Raw genomic sequence first — 16,405 nt, forward strand, 5'->3', positions numbered from 1 at the left:
TCTAGTGCTCTGTCTACGGTATGAAGGGCCAGACGCTACCTGACCAGCTAGCCCAGCAGGATACACCAAGCGCCCCCGGGATACGCCAAGCGTCCTCAGAATACACCAAGATTGTGGGATGGATCCCTGGTCAGGACGCATAAAATAATCAACCAATGACTGCATCAATAAGTGGAACAAACTGATCTCTCTCTCTCTCTCTGTCTCTCTCTCTCTCCAATAAACAAGATTAAAAAAGGGGCGGGGAGCAAGGCAGGGTTGGGCTGGGTCTCAGAGGTGGTTGGTGGGAGGAAGCCCAGAGAGACAGCGGAGCCCGCGGGAGAACTCCCCAGCAGGCAAGCAGAGACACTCCTGTTCAGCTGTGGAAACACAGCCTGAAGGGAGGGAATGAGCTATCCGGGCCGAAGATCCAGCCACCTATCTGAGAAGAACAGGGCTCCGGTTGTACAGCAGTAAGAGAGGAAGGCAGAACCGCAGCCACAGAAAATTACTGCGGCAGGCGGGGGATGGTGTCAAAGCATCAGGCATAAAGGAAGGAAAGAGGGGTCCATTACTCCGAAGGCTCAGTCACGGAGAAACAATTCCTGCGCTGGGAGTGCTCTTTCCTTTACCTCATGCGTGAGGTTAGAGCAAGTTCCCCCTCCACCAACCCCACCACCAGCTTGAAAAACCTGGGGCTGGTTGTGGAGGAGCAGGCGCAGGTAGCTCGGTTGGTTAGAGTGTCGCCCCATATGCTAAAGTTGTGGGTTCTATCCCTAGTCAGAGCACGTACAAGAATTAACCCATGAATGCGTCAATAAGTGGAACAACAAATCGATGTTTCTCTCGCTCCCCCCTTCCTCTCTCCCTAAAATCAATAAAGCAATCACTAAATAAATAAAAAGAAAAAACTTTCGAGAGTCTCTGTTCCATCTAACCAAAGAGCTCAGTGGCAACAAGGAGCTATTTGCAACATCTCCTTGAGTTGCCCTACCCACAACCCTTGATGCCCCGAGTGTGCGCATTAAATATAGAAGAAGGGAGGTGGGTTCTGTGAAGGGGAGGGAAGAGAGAGAACAAGAGAATTTGGACTCTGGGGGATTTCACAGGAGGGGAGAGGCATGCCAGAGATGAGAATATAAATATTTCAGCAGCGTAATGCTGCAGGGAGAGAGGGTGTAGAAGACCCATAGGATTTGAGGAGATGAGAGAGAAGCAGAGTTGATTGCATCCAAGCTTTTTTCCCAAGTTTATTTTTAAAAAAGAAGCATTGCCTACCCTGAACTGGTGGCATAACTTGGAATTAAAAGCAATCCATTAGTAAAGGAGAAATAAAAGCCATTGTAAATGCCCAGAGACTTTCAGAGAACTATTGAGCTGACTTAAGCTCCTGGACAAATATACTTTTTACAATATATGGTTTTATATACTTCCCAAAATTTTATTCCCACTAGTGTATTTTCTTAACAATATACATGGTGAAAAATACTTCCTGGTCAATTGATATCACTTTATCTCTTTTTTATTTAATAATATTATCCATAGTATGGCTATTCTAGTTTATTCTACCTTTCCCTTGTGGATGGGTGTTTATTTTGTTTATACTTTTTGCCATAACAAATGATAGTGTTTCAATAAACTTTCTTGTACATGTGTATTTTATATTGGTGCTTTTATTTCCATGGGATGGATTCCCGGAAGTAGGATTCCTGGGGTTAAAGGGCATAGATTTATCTTAACTTAATAGATATTGTCAGGTTGTTTTTCATGTGGCTATATAAGCATAAGTGGAGCAAAATGAGGTTTACAGTTGTTTGTATGGAAAATAATACAATAGTGAATAAATAATAACAAGAATAAACCCCGTTCCTCATACTCACAGCTATTAACTTACTTTGCAGCACCCTCTGTATGCTTTTTACCAGCAGTGGGTGAGAGTTCAGGGCCCTGGTCCCAAACACCAGTGTGAGGACAACTCGCTTCCAGGAACATTCAATAAGTAGGTGTTGTGAAGCACCCAAGAATCTGAATTTTCCAAAGTTCTCTGTGTAATTTTTTAAAGCTTTTTTAAAAAAAGATTTTATTTATTTATCTTTAGAAAGGAAGGGAAGGAGAGAAACATCAATGTGTGGTTGCCTCCTGTGAGTCCCCTGCCGGGAACTGGCCGGCAACCCAGGCATGTGCCCTGACTGGGACTCTGTGTAATTTAATAGAAAGTAAGATTTTAGAGCCCCAGGCCCACCTTCCTTCAGGACTTACCTCAAGGGAGGACTAAGGGGCAGAGATCAGGAGAGACGTTTGATGGAACTCCCTTCTGCCAATGGCCTCAGATTTAAACTTTCCACATTATCCCCAAATAACATTATGAATAACAGAGACATCCTAACCAGACTGCAGAAAGAAAGTACTAATAATTCAACCTGAAGTTCATGTCTCTTTACCCATCCACCCCACTGGTAATAGTTATCATTTAACACAATTTTGTCACTAGCACAGTTACGTGGTAGAACATTGCCATCTGTGATGGAACAGTTTAAATTCAATTAAGTCTATAGCTTATGTATAACATATGGCCACATTCAAACAGTGATTGCAACAGTTCTTCCACCAATATTATTTTCCCATAAAAAGTCTACCCTTTATATCCATCAAAAACACTAGAATGTTCCAATCTTTCTGGGTAGAGAAAATATTGCATTGTAGCGGATAAAATTATGAGTATTTGTGAAAAGTGACTGTTGAAAACACTGTATGTTTTATAACCCTGTGTTGGCATTTCTGCATTCTTGTCTTTCCTATGCTTGCCTCCCTCCCTCCCAATTTCCTTTCCCTCTCTCTTTTAGTCTCCCTCTTTCTCTCTCTCCATCCATTTTTCCTCCTTCTCTCCCCAGCCCACAGTCCCTTCCTTCTCCGGCCTCTAATGCACCAGGTCCGCCTTCCAGGCCCACCGGGTCGTGCGCAGGCACTGATGCAGTTCCAATATTGGCCACTAGGGGCCCTCTGCCCTCCAGGCCTAAGAGGAGAGAACAAGTTTTTTCCCTTACCCAACGTTAACAGAAATACCGTTAATTCTCATGGGTATTTTCAAAAGACGATCCCCAAGCAAACCGAGGGGAAATAATAAGAAATGAAGAAAAGATGCCCCCAATAGAAAACAGTGGTTCCCACGTTTAAGAGAACTACACCGTCCCAGCGTCTCCCTAATAAAACTCTCAGGGAATTTGATTCCTGGTCAACGCCCAGTGCCCAGCGTGGTAACATTATGTCCTCCCGTCTCCTCAGCCCTGGGGAAGCTACGGACACTCTGATGCCACTTGTCTCTGCGAGTCACAGCCCTGGTTTGTTCCCTTACCCCTGCCCATAGCTGGGTTCCTCTCTCTATTGGGACCCTTTGGGTGTGAATTGGATTCCTGCCAGGATCCAAATTGTCACGTATTTCTTTGTACCATGTTGCAAATATTTTTCTCAGTCTATTAATTTTTTGGACTTTGCTTAGGGTGATTTTCATGAAATTATGTTTAATTGTGTAATCAAATTAACTTTCTATCATCAATACTTTTGGGCATGGTGTCTAGTTAACAGAGTTCCCGGCTTCCAGGCTATAAAGGAATTAATCTTCATTTAGATCTCTGACATATTTGGGATTTGCCTTTTATACAAACTCTTAAATCACCACCTGGGCACAAATCCTATTGCTTTGGGATATGCTATTTTCTCAGAAGAGTCATAATAATGGTGAAATGACCATAATTGCTTATAGTCGCATTCAGTGCATTCCAGTTTGAGACAGATCCTAATAACAGTAATAATAATAAAAATTGATGATAATAGCTAACTTTAACTACAGCTTGCTAAGTTCTAGGCATTTGAAAAGTTTTATGTCTAAAACTTTTGAAAAGTTTGAAGATCTAATTAATTGGCTTTAAGAAGCGATTTGTAAGCCAAGGAGCTACCAGAAGGTGCTTTGAAGGGGTGTCCACAACAGAAGATTTTCACGGCAAAAAGCGTGGTCAAGAGAGCTGTTAACAAAGAAAACAAAGGACTGTTTGGGGGCCAGGGCATCTTTGGGAGAAGAGGACAGGCAGAGATTTTATTGTTCAGGTCACCTCTTTTTTCCATGGGGGATGGAGAGAGCCCATGTGACAAGTTGCCTTCCTGGGGGCTGACCAGGGAATTCCAGAGCAGTTGATTATGTTTCTGGAAGAATGTGACGGAGTCCCCTCACTTGGTAAATCTGACACCATGAGTGGCACTGGTCACAGCGATGGGACTTTTTTCCCAAATGATGAACAATGCTTGGTGAGGTTCGGACAAATCCAAGTACACTTTCCCCTCAGTTTACCTGGTAACACCATTCCTGGACAAACTGGCGTACGAAGAACCACGCAAAAGAATCTCAGCTGTTTGGGGTTCTCCAAAAGTCACGTGTGAGTGGCATTGTTTCTTGTCTCGGACTGTCCCGTGAACTGTGCAATGTCTGGGACCCGGGGTCCCCACCCACAAGGTGTCAGGAGTGTCCTCTAATCATTAGGACAACTCCTGAGCACCCTCAGATTTCCAAAATGTCATATTGAGAAACAGACAGAGTCTTTCTGTCCCAAATAACAGAAATAAGCCCACCCACACTTAACAGACAAATATGAGTTGGCTCCTGTAACCTACCCGGCCTGGGGTGCAACTTCCGGGAAGGCATCATCCAGCATCACACAGATTAGCCAGCACCTGATTTCTCTATTTTCTAAATTTTGGTTTCGCCCAGTATTCTCAGCAAAATGTCCTTGAGCCTCCACTCTGAGCCGTCTCCATCCCTGAACCAACCGAGTGGCTGGAAAGGGTGGGAAACGCTGACCATCAGAGCTCAGGCCTGGAACTGGGGAGACCCGGTGCTATGTAAACCCCATGGCTGACCCTCAGAGGGAAGCAACGTTTTTCCCAAAGGAAACTTGAAGGCCCGCCCCCTGCAGGAGAAGGAAGGGACGCTGAACAGCCAACAGGGGCTAAACACAGTTTCTGCCCTCAGAATCTCCAGGAACGAGCCCTGAACCTCAGCATTCTAGCAAACTTGCCAAGAGATCCTCCTAATTGTAAAACAGCTTTTATGGAGACGTAATTTAAATCCCAACGAGGGTTCTAAATTCTACACACCTTCCACCATACCTGTTGTCACGCTCTTTAGTGTGGCGCCCTACTGGGCGTTCTGTGCACACTCTTCTTTGGAGAAATGTCTGTTCAGATCCTTTGTCCATTTTTAAAGCGGGTTGTTTATCTTTTCATCATAAAAATTCTTTTTATATTCTGGATGCCAGTCCTTCATCAACGACATGATTTGCAAACATTTTATCCCATTTCGTGAGTTGTCTTTTCATTATCCTCATGGTGTCCTGAGAGGTAGGAAAGCTTTTAATTTTAATAAAAACCTAACACCTCGAACTTCTCTTTAATCCATTGTGCTTTTGTTGTTGTGTCTAAGAAATTCCAAGAGAGCCTCATATTTCCCAAAGTTTGAGGCCTTCGAAGGTATACTTTTATCTATTATTATTTTTTGTTTAATTTATTTAAAAAGTTGCCCTGGCTGGTGTGGCTCAGTGGATTGAGCAGGGGCCAGCGAACCAAAGGGTTGCCGGTTCGATTCCCAGTCAGGGAACACACCTGGGTTACAAACCAGGTCCCCAGTAGGGGGTGTGCAAGAGGCAACCACCCATTGATGTTTTTCTCCCTCTCTGTCTCTCTCCCTTCCCCTGTATCTAAAAATAAGTAAATAAACAAATTTTTAAATGTTTTATTGGGTTAGGCCCTTGTCCTATAGCGGTGAATAAAACAGACAGGGGTTCTGTTCTTGGGGAGCTGATGTCTATCGCTGGAGGCATATTAAACACAGATGAATAGGAGACACAGACATACACCATAACTTGGGTAGCAGAGGTTACACAGTCTCTTTTAGGCTGGTCAGGAAAGACTTCTCTCCAAGGTGACATTTAAGCTCAGAGGTGAAGGGCAGGAAGGATTCAGCCTGTGAATAGTAAAGGACAATATTCCATCTGGAAGAGGCATCTGGTACTTCGCCATTTTGCTTTGACTGTTTTTATGCGGACTGCTGGACCGAAAAGATATTTCATACCAAAGATGTCTCACGTGTCGATTCCTCAGTCAGCATTTAGGGTTCACTCAGACAAGGCCTCTCATTATTTTAGCTCGAAAGTCTTTGCAGGGAGGAACCCCAAGGAGAATGGCCTAGGACCTTGATCTGGAAAAGGAGAATTATTATATATCTTTCTCCTAGTTTTTTGACACAAAAATAATTCTTGCTCAAATCGATCTCGCTTTTCACACAATGGTACAGCAATGTATAGTGAAATCATTACTTTAATAACTTTTGTCTTCTCTCCATTTGACCAAACACTGTTCGCAGGTCAGTACTAGCTCTGGAGGGAATAAATCGCAACCTTAGGAGCAGTTGAAAGGATGTGTTTGCGGGCAGCAGTTTCCATCCCGAGTGCACAGCAAGTTCTGAACTCACGAGCGATGGGAAGAAAATCTTCGTGATAAATAATACATGTGATAATGGGCGGTAAGAGAAACAAACGTGTCCAGAAGAAGAGCTCAGCATGGACTAGAGTTAAGTACGGGATGGGCGGTTTCTGAGTTAGGGGGTTATGGAGCCCGGGAAGCCATACTGTGCGTTTTCATTCTTGCCAGTTTGCCATTTTGTGGCACATACTTTAAGAACTTTCCAGACAACCAGCTTGCAAAGGGACGTAGCTCTCAGCGTCTGTAGCACTAGGTGATTGACTCGCCTTATCTCATTGCCTCTTTTTAACTCTACACAGAGGCAGCTACAAGTCTGCCTACACCATACATGACTAAGCCGGAGTTTAGGAAGATGAAATAACTCCCCCGGGGTCACACAGCTTAGCCGGTGGTGGAGAAAATTCAAATTGTAAAAAATGAATAAATAACTAGGGGTTTCAGAGTACACAAAAAAGTATAAAATGCTCTGGAGATCAGACGGCTCTAGGCTCCTTCAGCACCGGGCTTGCTGGCGACCTAGACTCGGGAGGTTGAGCTTCCAGGTTTCCACCAAACTAAACACCTGTCCTACAGGAAATATTAAATCGTCCATTTGCTCCCCCCCCCCCATTATCCTGTGTCCCCGAAGACAAGCTGGGTGTTTGGCAGGTGCTAGACAGTCAATTATGGCTCTAAATGCTGCCTCCGTGGCCCAATAACAATAAGAAAGCCGTTCCCACGGTGCCAATCTGTAGACGAGGGAATAAATCGATGCATTTACCAAAGCAGATGGGCCCCAGGGGAATCTGAATCACGCTCCAGGGAAGGGTCAGTTTTTGCTGGAGTTGGGTGAACTTAACTTCTACCTGATTCTTTCCTGCCCTGCTTCTTTTTCCCTCCCTTTTTAAATTAGTTTTACTGTTCACTTCAACTTTTCGTGCCCTGGGTAGCTTGGCTGTACAGAAAACGCAGGAGACGGGTCATACACCTTATGAGCAGGCTCCGTTCTTTCCTGCGAACTCGCAGCTCCAGTCTGTGTGTGCCCGGCGCTGACCGCTCCCGGCCTTTTGGTTGAGAAGGGAGGGAAGGGCAGCCTGGTAAAAGTCTGTTTATATCCATCCCGCCACCCCCGCGGGCCGTGGGGTCCTCCCAGGCCGCCTCCGCGCAGGCTCCCCCGTGATCCCGGGGCCCGGGGCAGCGCCTGGCCCCCCGCGGACGCTCACACGTTGGGTGGATGAATGAAAGGTGAGCAGAGACGACGACGCCAGGAGTCCCGGCGAGACCGGAGGAGGAGATGCGTCTGGGCGCGGCCTCCGGGAAGAATCCGAAAGTATGAGTGTGATGCAGAGAGAAATGGAGAGGGGACGTCCCAGCGGCTGGAAGTGGGATGGAGGGACGGGACCTGGAAGGCCCGGGCAGGGACCGCCGGGGTTTGCGGGCGCCGAGTGGAACGATCCGGGAGGGTCAGGGCGAGACAAAGAGCCAGCCACTGCCGAGGCCGATGGTGGGAAGAAATGGAAAAGGGGTGGCGGGGCGGGGGAGTGCGCCGCGCAGGAAGGGGCGCGAGGACCGAGGGGGGCAGCGCCGGGCGGGGCGCGGGCGGGGCGCGGGCGGCGCGAAGTTCCCGGCCTGCGCCCGGCGGTCCGCGTGCTGGCGGCCGGGCGGGAGGAGCGAGCGGGCTCCGGGCTGAAACCCGAAACCTCCGGTCCCCGCGCGGCCCGGGGAAGGAAGCGGCGGCGGCCAGGCGGGCGGTGGCCGGTCGGGCCCTGCGCTGCCGCGCGGCGGCCCCTGGGTGAGCAGCAGGGGCGCGGGGCGGGGGGCTCGGTGGGGACGGAGCGCGGCCGAGCTGGGGGGTGCAGGGTGGGGGCGGGGCCTGCGCCGGGGTCTCCGCGCCCCTGCCCCGCGCCTCGGCGCCCCCTCGCTAGTACCCTCAGCCGCACCCCGCCTGGTTTTCGGAGCTGGAGCTCTTTGTGGTGTATCCTGGGGGCGCGCCCCTCCCCCGAGGCCAGGGGTTTCCGAGTGGCCCTGCCCTCAGCCTCGCCCAGTTTCTCGGGCGCCGCCGAAGCCCCTGCGAGACCCCTGGGGAAGGAGGACGCAGTGCGTGCCGGGGACTGGCTGACGGGGGTCGTGGGCCCACAAGCTGAGGGGCTCCAGGTGGGCTCGGGGACAGTTGTGTGGGGCAGAGCGACCTCGCCTCTGGGCTGGACCCTGTGAGCAGCATCCTCCAGCGGGGTTCAGGGCGCTGTCTCGCCACACCGGGGGGGGCGGGGGGCGCCTAGAAGTCGCTGGACAGCCGTGGCGCTCAATCTGCAAGAGGGAGGTCTGGTTAGCTTTGGGTGGGGTTAGGGAGGGGGGCGGCCAGCTTTCAGCGCCTCCTGGGTCAGACCATAACCCCGCGGAACCTTTCACAAAGGCCTGCGGGGTGAGACTGTCCACTGTCCGCGGGATGACCGTGGTGTCGGCGCGCACTTCCGAGAGGTCTGCGCTCCAGCAGCGGCGCAGTCGGGCACTGGCCTCGCTATGGGTCATGTCTTTGAGGGTATTTTTGTGCCGTATTGTGCCTTTGATCAGTTTTTTGCGAAGCGCTTCCAAGAGCAGGTCGTTTGGAGTCGGGAGGTGGTGTGGTTTTGGAGGGAAAGGACCTTAGCTGCTGGATGTGTCCAATGGGGACAACGTAAGTAACACTCAGCCAGCCTGTGTCAGGGCCCTGGCCTCTGACCTGGACCTGGACCATCCTCGGAAGAGCCACTGCATCCAAAATAGGTGGCCTTCCCTGAGAATCACCCACTGCAGCCACTCGGTGAGACAGGTGAGAGAGGGTTCGCAGGCCCCAAGAGCGGAAAGAGAGGGCGGGAGAGCCTCCTACCACAGTCCACAGGCTCATTTCGACTCCCCCTCGCCGAGATTCAGGTTCCTGCTGGGCCTTTCGGCTCACTTCCCCCAGGGCACCCCTCTCCTGTCCCAGGACACACCTGCGTTATTTTATACCTGTGGGGTGCTTGACGCAGCTTCATCTGTTTTTTTGTTTTATTCAGTAACAGCCCTGGGAAGGGCCGAAGACTCAAAGGGGGTGGGGGTCTGCCCTGGCCCCGTGGCTAAGTGGTGGCAGCGTGGTCCTGTAACCGAAGGGTTGCAGGTTCAATGCCAGGTCAGGGCACAGGCCTAGGTGGCGGGTTTGATCCCTGGGCCCGGTGCCTGCGATTCCCAGTCCCTCATGGGAGGCAACCGATTGATGCCTCTGTCTCACATCTTTTGACATGACTCCATCACGAGTGGAGCCCTGAACTCTGAGGACTTGTCCACACCTTGCTGCTTTGACGCCCCGCAGGGAGGTTGGGGGTCTGTCATCCAGAGGCCCACTCATCATTTTAGAACTAAATCCAAGGTCTCAGGTAGCCCTGTGCAGTGGGAGTCGGAGAGACCAAGGAGGGGGCACCGTGTGACCGAGGCTGAGCTCTTTGGGCTGGTGGTGGAAGGCAGAAGGGGCTGAACCAAAACTGACCTAAATGTCAGCCACAGAAGGTTCACTTGCGTGGTGTAAACTCTGTGTCAGCTGGGACTCATCCATGTCCTTCCGGAGGCCTGCCTGGAGGAGGGAGGCGGGCGGCAGGAGGGCTGGGTGGAATCTGCCCCTAGGGCAGGCCTCCCCCCTGCAGAGACCGGAGCAGGTGCAACAAGGCCCCAGCACAGCGCCGCCGGATCTGAATTTGGAGTTGGGGAGGGGTGGGAGAGCTGTACATTTTTATGGGGAGAAAAAAGCTCCGTAGTTTGAAAGCTGGCAACGAAAGGAGAACTTCATTTTTCAGAATGTGCAGGCGGGCTGTGGCCTGCGGGCTGCCCTGGGCATTAGCCCTCAGGACGCGCTTGCGGTCCTGGTCCTCGTGAGGCGCAGTCAGCCGTGCCCGGAGGGGAGAAGCGGCGTCTTCTCAAGGTTTTTCTTTGACAACAGCAACCAAAAAAAAAAAAAGGGCACAACTGGATATAGCTGTTCACGGGACCTGGAATTTAGAGGAAGGACTGACTTTGGGACTCAGTCGCACCATGACATTTTTTTCTCCCGGTTTCTCATTGAAGCGTTTGTGGTTTCATCAGTTTGTGAGGCTCCTTGTGAATTCTGGACTTGACTCCTTTCCTTGTTAGTCGGTCAGATGCCTGGTATGGCTTCTCCCATCTTTGCTTGTTGTACCTTTGTGCACAAGGGTTTAATTTTTACGTGGTTAAATCTATATCGATTTTCTTTGTGGCTTCAAGGTTTGTTGCTTAGCAAGTCCTCAACATCTTCAGATGCAATTTTCCCTTTCTTCTCATTCTCTTTGCTATTTATTATTTTAAAATATTTTAAGTTACTTTCTCTGTACCTTTTTTCAGTTTCTCTCCTCTCTGGCACCAGGGAGGCCAAGCTTGAGTCAGTCGGCGAGCCCCTTTAAGACAACATAGCGGCGACAATTTCTTTCATTTTCATAGTGACTTTTTGCCAAGTGTTTTTTTTTGTTATTTTTACTTTTGCATCCTTTCTTCAGTTTAACATTTAAAGAGATGGCGGTGCCATCTGTCACACGAACAACGAAACGGAGGAAAGATGGATTTACCAGAGGAACAAAGGCAATCTGCGGAAAGAGCCTTCTGTTCACAGGAGTGATTATCAGGCCAGGTCAGGGCGCGGTACAGAGTTCTCGCCTGATGCTCATGCTGGTGTGATTCTCCGCGTCTCAGGGATGAGCTCTTCTGCAGGTGAGAGAACAGGCTGAAAGGGGCGTTACCAGGTGCAAACCCGTGGAACCCAAGAACAGCGTGAGTGACCCGGGACAGCCGAAGTGGAGGGCACCGCTAATGGTTGCATTCTGCAGGTGCCAGAGGGGGACATGGCCTGATCAAGCTCGCCTAGGGGACCGTCATCTTGGCAGCAGATTGGAGTGTGGCTGGAGGCAGAGATCAAAGACACAAAGATGAGGTAGAAATGTCTGGTAGCTGTCCGGGGAAGACAGCGAGGCTCTGAGCTGGGACGGTGGCGTGAGGATGAAGTTTTGAGTGAGACGTGTGGGCGATGGGAGTGGAACCCATCAACACTGGCCGCTTTGCATGCATGGTCAGGGTGCAAAGTCAGGATGGGAATCCCGGGCTCAGGTACGTTCGTCCACCCACCCATGGCCTCACTCGATCCGGATTTCCTGGCAAGAGACGCCTAGGGCACCCAGAGTCCCAACTTGAGAGATGGGTGCATGGTGGTGTTTTCTTCTGGGGTAGAGAAAACACGAGAACAGCAAGTGGAGCAAGCAGGTGGGGCAGAGATGACAGATTCCACTTCTCACTGGTTACACTGAGGTCCCCGGTGCAACCTGTGGGACGAAACATCCTTTTGGGGGGTGGCCACGAATCCGGACCTCCGAGGAGCTGTCTAGGCTGCAGGTGGATATTTTGGAATCGTCGTAGTTTTAGTGGGTACACAGAGGGAGCTCCAGGAGAGGGGGGAATGCCAAATAGGACTCTTTTTTTCAGTTCTAGTTTACGTTTAATATTATTTTGTATTTACTTCAGGTGGACAGCCTAGTGGTTAAGTACTCACGTACTTTACAAAGTGGAAATAGGACTTTCTTTGCAAGGAGTACAAAATCCAGTGGAAATTGACTTGTGCAGAAAGGAAAGTCATCGGCTCTGGCACTGAAGAGCGCGCTCTGGAGTGTGTTCGGCTGCAGGCGTGGGCCCAGCATTGACATCACTCCTTCTCCTTTCTCCCCTCCTCGCAGCTCTGGCTGCCCCCTGGTCCTGGGTTGGGGAGGCTGCACTCCACATCCGAAGGGTGCGGGGCGCTCTCTTTCCCCCAGCCACGCCAGCCACAGTCCCCTTTCCATCTCAGACACTGATCGGGTGGAGTGAGTTGGGGTAGGATCGGCATAAGTTGTGTTTCACCTCTGTGAGCTCAGACTATGAAAGGGTGACCCAGAAGAAGCGCAGGGGCACCTACCAGCACAAGGGCCAGGGGTGCAGAGGCCGCGGGCCCGGTTGTTTTCCTTTGCAGCTGGGAAAGGAAAGAGCACCCCCACGGCATCTTGGGGAACGGTAACACAGGGCAGCATGATGACAGGTACCGGAGACCAGGAAGGAGCGGAGGAGGAGATGCAAGAGGGGACAGGGTCTGGGAGCCCAGGGAAGAGGGTGTCCAAGGCAGAAACGGAAGCAGTCAAAGGTGCCTCGGGCAGCAGAGAGCTCAAGGAAGGGCGCACTGGGTTCCGGGTCGTTAGCGACCTTGCCCAAAGCAAAGACCATTTCCTGCAGCCTTGTTGAGACTCCTGCTGGAGCGGTCACAGTCCCACCTGCCAGCCGGCCAGCCCTGGGGATGGCCAGGTAAGGGCTGCGCTGCGGTGACGGCGGCTCAGGAGATCTGGCGTTTGTCGGCAACTAGGTGTACACACGAGGACACGCGTGTCTGAAAGGACAACTAAAACAGAAAAGGGAAACTGTAGATAGTAAGTGCTGGTAAGAGTCATTGTGGGGGTAGAAGGTTCCAGAAAGATGTCTTCAGAACTTCGCTCTTCAGGTGGACCTTGAAGACCTTGAACTAGCGGTTACATCAGGCAGCGACGGGGATGACTGACGCTGGCCACGCCACCTGCCCTGCTGGGCTCACTTCAGCTGGAGAAAATGCTGAGTAACCGCGAGCATAAAAAGAACAGTGAGGAAGCCACGTGGGCGATACGGCCTGGACCGGCCGGTGGTAGGGGAGGTGGGGGAGACCCGGTCGAATCCTAGACACACGTCGAGAGAACCAGCAGATCTGCTGATGGACCAGACGGGCAGTGTGAGAGGCAGCGAGGCGGCGGGGAAGCCCAGCATTGAGGGTCTGAGCGATGGGAAGGAGGGGGAGGTGGCGTGACAGGAGCTGAAGGGAACTCGGAGGTGAGAGAGGGGAAAGGGAACTCGGAGGTGTGATCGGGTGGAGTGAGTTGGGGTAGGATCGGCATAAGTTTGAGGTTTGGTTTCAGATGCATTTGGCTTGAGGGCTGGTGACACCCAAGCGCCATGCTGAGTAGCAGGCAGCTGGGCTGCTGGAAGCTCCCCAAACGGCGTGGGCTTCTGATGCCTGATCCCGGCCTCCTGGCCACGCCTGAGGTTCAGCTGCCTGGTGACTCACCGCAGCGACCCTGGCAGCTGCCACAGGTAGGCGTGGAAGGGCCTGGGCAGCGCTGACCTGGCCTGACCCAGCCCCGCCCTTGGGACTTGCTGGGATCCTGGGTCCAGGCAGGTGGCCAGGGGCCAGTGTCTGGAGGCTTCCCTGAGCTGCTCCGGAAAAGCCGGCGTCCGGGCTCGGCCCCCACCCGGGAAACAGCCAGTCCAGGCCGCTCGTCCAGCGCCTGGAAGTCACTTCTGCAGTCAAGGCTTACTCTCCTCCCGACGGCTAAAGCCTCCCTGTGAGGTGTGGTCAGTCCACCGCCGCTTTCGGCCTCTTTTCCTAAAGCGCGCTCTCTCTCTCTCTGCCCAGGTTCTGCCTCCCCGGTGGGCGGCAGCTTCGCCCTGACATCAGCTGGCTGCTGGTGGACGTTCTGGGAGGCCCACCCCCCCCCCCCGCCCCTACCCGCCCCCGTCCGTGTTGACCGAACCCGGTGGGTAGGCCTGGGAGAGAGGCCAACTGCTCTTTGGAGGCGTTCAGCTGACAGCCTGCAGCTCGGGGCCCGCTCGGCTTAGGACTGAGGGTCCCTCCTGTTCCCCCACGAGCTTGAGGAGAAGTGGGCAGAGGAGTTGGATGAACAGGGAGTTGGGTTCGGCTTGCCACTCGACCCTGGGGGGGTGCAGCCACCTCAGGGGCTGTGTTCAGGGGCTCAGCCTTGGACTGGTCCCTTGCGGGGAATGCTGCGTGTCCGTCACAGCCTGCGCGTTCTCATCTGCAGCAGCAGCGGTCACTCCGGGTGCTTGCCGTGGCTCATCTCTGTCAGTGGGCACAGAGCCGTGGCACCCGTTCCTGCCATCTTCTTAGGATGCACCATACCCAGTGGGGCGGAGTCGGTAAAGAAAGAGCAGGTGGTCCCTTGGGACTTGCTTTTTTCCAAAAATTTTTCTGTGACGGTGAAATACATACCCCATACAATTCACCATCTTGGCCATATTTAAGGGCACGGTTCGGTGGTCTCCAGGACATTCGTACTGTGCAGCCATCACCACCATCCTCCATCCCCAGAACTCTCGCAGAACCGAAACCCTGCGCCCCGTGAGTGGTAGCCCCCCATCCCCTCCCTCCCCAGCCCCTGGCAGCCGTTCTGCTTTCTGTCCCTGCGGTACTGACCATTCCAAGTGCCTCCTCCAATAAGTGGAATCATATAGGATTTGCCTGTTTGCGCCTGGCTTGTTTCCCTTGGCATCGTGTTCTCGGGATTCACCTGTGTTGCGGTGTGTGTCCGATTTCCCTTTTCAAGGCTGAGTAATATTCCACTGTAGGCACACATCGTATGTTGCTACTAACCCAGTCATCAGCGGACGGACAGTTGGCTTGCACCCGTGTGGTAGCCGTGGTGAATGATGCTCCTGTGACCGTGAGTTATGACTCTTTCTTCAAGACCCCGCTTTCAGTTATTTGGGGTGCAAACCAGGAATGGAATTGCTAGGCCAGGTGGTAATTCTGTTTAATTTTCGGGGGGACGACCACGCTGGTTTCTACCTCCGCTGCTCCATTTTGCGCTCCCACCAACAGTGCACAAGGGTTCCAATTTGTCCACGCTCTCGCTGGCGCTGGTCACTTTGTTTTTTCTTTCTCACTTTTTTATTAGTCGCCATCCTAATGGGTGTGAGGTGGTATCTTGTTGTTTTGATTTGCCTTTCCCGATGATGAGTGATGTTGAGCATCTTTTTATGGGCTTCTCAGCTGTGAGTTGTTTGGTTTTTGTTGAGCTGTAGTTCTTAGTGTGTTCTGAACATTAATTCCCAATTGGACAGATGATTTTCTCCCATTCTATGGGGTGCCTTTTTACTCTCGATACTGTCTTCTCATGCACAAAATTTTGAAGTTTTCATGAAGTTCCATTTGTCTGTATTTTGTTTTCTTGTGCCTTTGGTGTCATATCCAAGGATTCATTGCCAAGTCCAAGGTCATGACTTGGTATGTGTTTTCTGTGTTATTCTCAAACCTCCATCCTCCCCCCCCCCAGTTGTTGGTTTCTTTCTCCCCTTCAATAAAGTCATCAGGCCAACAGATCAATAAAATATTTAGGCTTACGGCATCTTCATTCCTTTCACCGGAATGTGTTCCGCAGGGAGAGTATTCTCAGGAGAGGACAGGCAGGAGCAAAGCAAGTTGGAAGCGAGCGCACGCAGAACAGTGGGCTGGAGCGGGAGGTCTGGGCGGGGCTGGCGGGTGAGGGGTGTGCAGAGGCGTCCACGGCACGTAGAACCTCACCTGCTACGGGGGACGGACGGATCAAAGGTGGACGGCCGTCCACAGCCAGAGGACCGAGTCGTGGAATGACTACTTACTGTTCTCTCGGACCAGGCACTCAACCTTTCCGAACCTCTGGTTCCCTACTTTATTTGTTTAACAAACACTTGTGCAAACATTAACCAACCAAACGGGGCAGGTCCTTCCGAGCAGACACCTTCTCCCAGCTTCCAAATGTGGAAACCGGTGCCCAGCGAGGCCAAGTCACGTGTCCAGCTCCTGAGCTGGGAAGGAGTGGAGCCAGGATTTGAACCCAGTCCCCTAGGTTCCTGAGGTCATGGTCCCCCTGAAGTGTGCAGAGGAGCGATCCCTGCCACTGTCGCTGCTCACAATGACACAGTGTCCACGAGGGGACATTGCGTGTGGCACAGTGTTTTGCAAACACTGGTAATTGTTAGTCGGTGGTGACTAGGCAGTGCTCTGGGAGTGGGTGCCATTCTCGGGGGTGATTCTCAAGGGCACAGGGAAAGGAGCAGAGCAAGGAGCAGCCCTGGGCAG

General features: G+C 51.9%; 1 protein-coding gene across 4 annotated transcripts in view; it reads left to right on the plus strand.

Moving 5' to 3' along the window:
* Positions 1–7,748: 7,748 nt before the first annotated feature.
* GPR161 (G protein-coupled receptor 161) overlaps positions 7,749–16,405 on the plus strand; it is a 30,908-nt gene continuing 22,251 nt past the window's right edge. For 2 of the 4 annotated variants that reach the window (XM_037167466.2, XM_053659396.1), the window contains exon 1: positions 7,749–7,816. The gene's annotated coding sequence lies outside the window, so the exon portion shown is untranslated. Of the gene's footprint in view, positions 7,817–8,136; positions 8,279–16,405 lie in introns of those variants that run through there. The other 2 variants (XM_053659397.1, XM_053659398.1) reach the window with 1 other exon arrangement.

The sequence above is a fragment of the Artibeus jamaicensis genome, unplaced genomic scaffold, assembly GCF_021234435.1.
Source record: "Artibeus jamaicensis isolate MK-2021 breed Jamaican fruit bat unplaced genomic scaffold, CSHL_Jam_final scaffold_625, whole genome shotgun sequence".
Taxonomy (NCBI): Eukaryota; Metazoa; Chordata; class Mammalia; order Chiroptera; family Phyllostomidae; genus Artibeus; species Artibeus jamaicensis.